Source organism: Biomphalaria glabrata, chromosome 18 (genome assembly GCF_947242115.1).
Source record: "Biomphalaria glabrata chromosome 18, xgBioGlab47.1, whole genome shotgun sequence".
Taxonomy (NCBI): Eukaryota; Metazoa; Mollusca; class Gastropoda; family Planorbidae; genus Biomphalaria; species Biomphalaria glabrata.
This window is the reverse complement of record NC_074728.1, coordinates 17,224,219-17,232,030: the sequence shown is the minus strand read 5'-3', so window position 1 is coordinate 17,232,030 and position 7,812 is coordinate 17,224,219. Positions and strand designations below refer to the sequence as shown.

The following is a 7,812-nucleotide window of genomic DNA, read 5'->3' as shown; positions in this document are numbered from 1 at the left end:
CAGCTTGCGTTCCGGACGTGACCAGTGTTTCATTTTTTGAGCACCACTAGCTTAAAACATTAACATGTATTTATGAACATTAGCTTGTTATAACAATCTTAAATAACAAATACATATAATTTACACTATAAATCAAAGAGAGAGTGAGAGAAAGAGAGAGAGAGAAAGAGAGAGAGAGAGGAAGATAGCTTGTTACAGTTTAAAAAAAAAAATTAAAAACGTTTTTAGTTTTTGTTTTTTGGACATGGGAATTTTCCATAAATTGCATCAAGAACACATTTCGGAGGATCTTTCTCTTGACTTCGATTTCCACAAGTTCGGGTTATAAATTTCTTGCAAGCAAGGCTAAAAAAGGCCCTGAAAAAAAAAACAACAAATATATCTGAAATGAGCACATATTTTATTATTTGTAAGTTATTAAGACTAAGACTAAGACTAAGACTGCTTTATTGATCCTTACGGAAATTTGTTGTGATTACAAAGCTAATATCAATTTACTCTGTGTGTTTCTGTTTGTCCACTCTGTCTGGCCAAAAATGTGCACACGCTATTTCTCCGGCACCCAATCTCGGATGAAGTTTAAATTTTTTTCACTATTATTTATTTTACCTGACAACAAGAGAATCAATTAAAAACAATAATTACAATTAGTTAACTATTAGTAATAAATTATTTTGTTTCGTATCTTGAACAAGGGAATAAAGCTTTACTTCACTAAAGTGGTGATATAAGCTGATTTAGTCCCCTTTATATTAGGCTGCCGTCTTATGCTTAGTGAACACAAACATGAAATAGAAACAATAGATCACTATAGAATCTTTCATGTTCATAGTCTATTCACTAGATTTGTGGTTAACGCTTTATGTTGAAAAGGTTGAGAAGGCTATAAGTTCGAATTTAGGTCTATCCCTCCTATATATATATAAAGTAGAATGTAAGGCGTCTGTATGTATGTCCCTAATAGAAATCAAAACCGATTGACCAATCTTGATAAAACTTGGCATAAATGTTCCTTGAGTACTAACTTAGACCGTAGTGTATGTATTGTAGCCCTAAAACAAACTTAGAACCTTAAAAAAAAATTTGATCAACTGTATGAACGCATTATAACTTCATCGATCTAGGCCATGTTTACATGAGAAAAGATCAAAAGAATCTAGATCTAGATCTAATTTTTAAAACTACACTCTGCGCAGATAGTTTTTTACTTTGACACATGAAAATAAAAAGTGTAGTCTATCTATTGAGCTCATTATGTAATAAAATTAATCTTCAAATTTGTATTTTAAAAGCATTTTTACATAAATTCGTTCCTTTTATCTGCGAATTGAGAATTCCTGACGTACATTCTCTCATTTGACAATACCCGAAATGTTACACATCTCTCTATTCCTAAGTCTAAAAATATAATTTAACTCTAAAATGCTGGAACTTCTCTTCGCAAATATAGTTTTATAATTAAACACATGAACATACTAATTATAGTCCATTCATTTCATATGTTAATCAAATTTACATTGAAATTTGTTTTTCTAAAGCATTTTTCATACTGTTATAAACTTGGTAATGGCACAGATATGGGTATTAGTGTGTGTGTAGTCAGCCTACGCACATCGCCCCAGGCCAGCGCTAGACGAGCGGTCAACCGTGACGAGTTACGACGGTCAGCCGAGTCGAGTGTCAACACGGCGGTTCGGGAAGGATCGCCGTCGTGAACAGAGCTCAGGGGCGTCACGAGAGTTGTAGTCATCTGACCACCTAGAAACGTCGAGCGGCGTTCTATCAGGTTCGAGAAGGCCAGTAGGGACCCTATATAAAAGCGGAGGTGACGCAGTCATGACGGTTCAGAGCCCGGTTCATTACAGTCCGGTCGACTACAGCACAGTTCAACGGTGTGGTTCTGTACGGAGCATTACGAAGGTTCAGTGCGGAGTACTGTCAGGTACAGTTGAGACGACTGGCGTCTTGATCTTAGTCTGCGATCGAGTGCGACACAACGAGCCTAGTGTGTGAAGTCAGTCCTGAACTGTTGAACCCAGTGCAAGCCCGGAACGAGACGGAGAGGCCAGTGCAAGAGTTGATACGGCGGAACGGTGTTAACGGAGAGATATTTATACAGTGTACGTGTTGCCAATTGTACAGTATTGGCTGTTATTTATTCAACTATTAAAGTGTTACGTTACTTTGGAGCCCTGAGTTGTCAAGTTCTTTAAGTTGGTGGTGTAAGGTGCAGTTTGCAGAGAGCCTGGATAGTGAGATTCGTAACAATACATTCGTTCGCTAAAGCTGCGAAGCTGTGTTGATATATATTCTAATAGTTTCATTCATTCGCGTACATCTAATTAAAAAGGTCACACATGCGCACGCGCAGAAAACTCTATCCAAGCCAATATTTAACTCCAGATTAGTCTAGATTCTAGATCTAGATCTGTCTAACTCTCCTTTATACTTTATACTTTAACACATGAACATACAAAATTAAGTTTATTCATTTCAAATTTTAATCAAATATATGTATGCCCACAATCAAATGTTTTTATTTCAAAAATGCATTTAAGTCGATTAGCTTTATTTTAGAGCTCCATTCATACTATTTTTACATTTATGCATTCCGCATTGGATTTACTTATAACACTATTATTTCGTTTAATTGTTTACAAAACACTCTCATTGACTTTATCGACCGTGATACGCAAATAAAGACCCGCGGGCCGCGGGTAATATATGTCTAGTATTTAATAAATTTAATTACATGACTGATCCAAACTAATTGATACGAAACCTGGTGAGGACTCTCGACGGACGATTTAGGGGGCCGATTTTGAGTTTGTGTTTCCACACTAACTGTCTTTGTTACCTTGTTTATTTAAAGTATTTTATCGTATTATGCTTGTTTTTAATGTTTAGTTTAAAATAAAAACGAGAAGTGGGCATTTTTCTTTTTTCAGCAGCAGTCAATCTTTTACAATACATAAATACTAAATAAGTTGCAACCTTACCACCGACAAAGTCTAGAAGAGCATAAGTTAAGATAAAAATAACACATATCAATTATTGAATAAAACACTGAAAGTTATCAAAATGTCAATAATACATTAATGAATGAAACATAAATAAATAATGAATAAATAAATAAATATAAATGCATAAACATATGTTACCGCTAAAGGTGAAATTCCGATATTGTGCTAATTGCCTAGCTAAAGTTGATATTAAGGTTAGTTTAGCGCTAGGGTTAAAGTTAAGGATTAGTGTTAGGGCTTGAGTTAGGGTTGAATTATGGGTAAGGGTAAGTTATATGTGGTTGGGGTAAAGTTGCAGAAGGTTTAGGTGATGGTTTGTAATTAGTGTTAGTGTTACAGGTTAAAGTCATAGCTATCTTTTTAATTTGCATAGAAATCTTTTTATATCATTTTAACGATTGCCTAGGAGGTAACGTAACTACATCTAGGTATTATGCAAATTAAGCAGGAATTGTAAAAAAAAATGAAACAATTTTCTGAACATTCATTAAATCCCCTAATTAATATGCACAATACCTAGTTCATCAGTATACATGGAATTAGCATTTTAGTGGTATCATATACATATCAATGACCTCACCTATTTGATGTTGGTGGAGATGTAAACTCAGGCTCGTATTCTTTTACTAAATAATCTTCATTCAACACTTTCTTTTTAATGATGGGCCACTTTGTCATGCAAGTATTTTTACCTTGATGTTTCTTAAGAACTTTTTTCTTGAATTCAGAACAGCAATTGTACTCAGTTTTGCTACTTTTACAGCTGTTTTCATTGCCTTAAATTATAATTTATAAACTTAAAAAAAACATATTTAAATGTTAAAACTAATTTTCTTTTAAAGTTACTTTAAAAAATAAAAAAAACAAGGACTGATTAACAGTAGCTTTAAGCTTAATTAAAATATACACACTTTTAACTCTTGCTAGGAATTGATTGAAATGGTATAGCTGACATATGTTTACAAGGCTTATATCAACCCACACAGTCTGTCTGTCTATCTGGCCTAAAATTTGTACAAGTTATTTTTCTGACACAATTTCGGATAAAGCTGAAATTTTGCACTATTATTTCTTTTACCTTACAACAAAGGATAAAAAAAAATAGTTTATAACTGTTGGTAATAAGTTTCTTTGTTTAATGTCTCAAACAAGGTAATGAAAAAGTACTTGACTTATTTTGTAGAACTTATTTTTATAAATGCTTTTTTTTATAGTTAGTCTAGATCACGTTTGGGCAAATTATGGTCCTCGAGCCACATTCAGCATGCCGGAATGTTGTATGCATCCCGCGAACAACTACAGATTATACATATAAAAATGCAAAGATATAATTAATAATTATTTTTAAATATCTACAGAAACTAATGAAACTTCTGCTTCTTATCATTCATGATAAAAAGGCAAGATACATTTTCTCTACACGTCATTCTAAAAAGTTTAAAATAAATGAATATTATTCTTATTGGAAATGTTTCGGAACAATCAGTCAAATACATAAAATCAGACCAGTACATTTTCAATGCTGTGAAGAACTGTGTTAAAAGTGATGGATTGGCTTGAAGCAAGATGGCGAGTGTTACAAATGAGTGGGCTCTTGTTTTGAGTTAGAAAAACAGTTGTTGTGTTTTTTTTTGTTTCTGTTTAAAATTAAAGAACAATATCCCAATCATAAGCTCTAAACAATAAAGTTTGCACAAAACTGCATTGATATTAATTTTGAAGACCAAACTACACTAGTAATCAAACGTATTAGTGCTAGGGGTCTTAACCACAGGCAGTTCCGAGAAGTACTTGAAGATTTGAAAACAAAACATTGGTCCCGAGTACCACCGGGAGTACCACAGTAGTATTCGATAGCTTATCATGGACAATGTACTGAGAAGAATATGGAATCTCAAAGAAGAAATTGTCATATTCATTTAGCGATATTTACTGTGACTTTGTTACTAATATTTCTATTTAAGAGTCACAGACAGACTTTATGTTTGTCGCCACCCATACTACAATGGGCACATGAAATGTATGTTCATTCTTTTGAAATAAATCTGTCCCATTTGTCCAAGCAAGCAAGTAAAAGAAGTTTTATTATTTTCGTTTGCTAAAAAGTTAAACTATTTCTAGTCAAATGGTTTGAGACTACTCAATTTATCTAGATTGCTTGATCGTGGACTTTGAAAGCAAATTTTAAGTTGTCAAGAACTTGGAACCAGTGTTCAATATCTTCTGCTCACCATTTAGTACAGGGGGCTGCTCCAAGCAAATTATGAGATGAAAGAGAAGTTTCAGTCAGTTTTTCCACGGAAATTTTATTGGTGGCGGAAGCTTAAAAATTCTTAAAGTTTCCCACTCTAAAACAATAGGATTTGCTGCTAACCTTTCACACTATTGGGGTCCACATACACCAGTGAACAAGATTTTTCTATCCACCCCTCATTTACAAAAAAAATTGTTTAATGCAGCCCTCGGTAGAAAAAAAAGACTGATAAGAAAAAGATAAGAAAATAATACGAGCACGCTTATTTATCAGATTTGTTTTTTTGTATATCTTGTTTATGCTTTTCTTGTTGCTTTTATTGATACTCTTTTTTCCCACTTTTTGTCTACCAAATATCAAGAAATTTGTGAACGTTGATTTCACTTATATGTTAGTAGGCGAACACTCAGCATGTAATTGTTTAGTAAATATCATTGTATTTATGACTTTTAGTCTAACGTTAATCTACTTAAACATACAATGTTTTTTTTTTGTTTGATGTTTTTTAAGCACGTGATTGATCAATTCCATAACTATTTTTTAAGCTCTTTGCATTTTCTAAAAATAATGTATTTACACTTTTAGTTTTAAAAACTCAAGTCACTGTAAAACAAGATTACTTTATTAAGAGTATCAATGTTAAAATAATCCTTTTAATCCTTGCTTAATATTGCTTATCTCTAATTGATAAAACATCAAGGAAACTGCTAACTTTTATTCTAACTTTTACTAAAATATCTTTGTTAGCCCTGAGATGGCTGCCTGGTCGTGCGGTTTGCACGCTGAACTGTCGTTTAGATTTATCGATGGTCCCGGGTTCAAACCCTGCCCGCTCCCATCCCCCGTCGTCCTGCGGGAGGTTTGGACTAGGAAGTAATTATCTTCAACTCTGAAGGAACATCCGAAACATGTAAAACATTTTACAAACATTTTACAAACATTTTTGTGATATTGCCATACAGTTACATTTAAAGCTTTTTTTTTAAAGTTGCATTTGGTCACGGTAAGGTCCTATGGTCATATTGATCTTTTTTTCGATATTCTTCATTTTAGTTGTAGTCTTTGCAGCTCATGTCTAGAATCCTTCTATGGTATCTCAGTTCCAAAGTCAAGATTTTCCTCTTTAATGCAAGATTTAGCGTCCACGTTTTGTAAGCATACAAGAATGTTACCGTGACTAAAGAGCACATTTGAGACCTAAATTTCTATTTTTTCATGAGCTTTGCAAATGCTTTCTTAAATTCTTCTACTTTGACTTTTTTTGTCTGAATGATAGCTGCGAGGTAGCTGCCATGCATTGATTAATTGTTGTAAATTAATGAAGTTTAACAAAGGAACATTCAGCATTGTGGCACAATCGCCTCTCCAAGCCTTAGCACAGCCAAGTAATTCCAAAGAGATGGTTCTTCTTGGTCTAAATAATTATCATTTTTATTCCACCTTGAAAGTTCGCCGCCACATGATTTAGGAGATGCAAAGGGATTAGTGAGGATGTAGCTTGCTGGAACAACAAAGATTCTACACCTTTCCAATGCCCCCTCCGCCCAGATGTATACATTAGCTGTTTCCTAGAGCCAGGAATAAAGCACAGAGACTTACGCTTTATACTGTACTTAGTTGTTTTTTTTTTTTATTTCACTATTTTTTGTATGTTCTCTAGTGTTTTTGCTTAATAGAATTTTAAATAGAATATATAAAATATATTATTATTTCACTGTTAGCTGCTTTTCCTCAATCAATAATTAGGTAAAAATGTTTGAAAACACTTTCCTTTTGTAAAAATCCCATTATTTGTACACAAAATCTATTTAGTATACATATAAATTGGACATAATTTAAAATAACATTTAATAAGTAGTTTTTCATATTACCGCGTGAACTGCAGGGCTACACCATGGCTATAGAAGACTAAGCAAAAGGATTTTTTTTGTTTGAGGAAAAAGAGATTGGCCATTTACAAAACAATTAGATCAATTAGATTTTCATTAAAAGACATAAAGTAGGCCAGATTCATATTTAACTTTACATTCACTTTCATCTATCCTTTGGTCAGCTGGACCGCTGAGGCACCACACAAGATCTGTCAACCTTCTTTCTCCATTCTTCTCTGTCATTTGACTTTGATAGAATTTCATTCTTATGTTCTTTCTTAAAATATTAAAATCTGCTTTTTTTACTTTCCTCGGTGGACCACTTCGGGGGCCGATTTAAAGTTTGTGTTTCCACACAAACTGTCTTTGTAACCTTTTTTATTTTTGTTACTTTGGAAAGTATGCAATTACAAAAGAATTGTTTATTATCTTGGAAAATAAAAACAATTTAAAACAAAAACATTAGGATCTAATTACTTGGTTTTGTTGGTGTTTTACGTCTCTTTACATCCTTATCCAGTAATTCAGTCTGTGATTTAAAAATAAATAAAAGAACAAATTAACCAATGAATATCGTTATATACAACGACTATTAAAATATAATATTCAATATGTTTTTGTGTTGTTTTAACAATAACATTTATTAGTGATTAGTTTATCATTA

At 32.9% G+C, this 7,812-nt stretch overlaps 1 long non-coding RNA gene across 1 annotated transcript; it reads right to left on the bottom strand.

Moving 5' to 3' along the window:
• Positions 1-204: 204 nt before the first annotated feature.
• On the bottom strand, positions 205-7,679 carry LOC129923989 (uncharacterized). The gene is made up of 3 exons (XR_008775963.1): positions 7,626-7,679; positions 3,604-3,799; positions 205-357 (listed from the first exon to the last, which is right to left on the bottom strand). It is a non-coding gene; the product is annotated as an uncharacterized LOC129923989 (long non-coding RNA).
• Between the last annotated feature and the right edge of the window lie 133 nt (positions 7,680-7,812).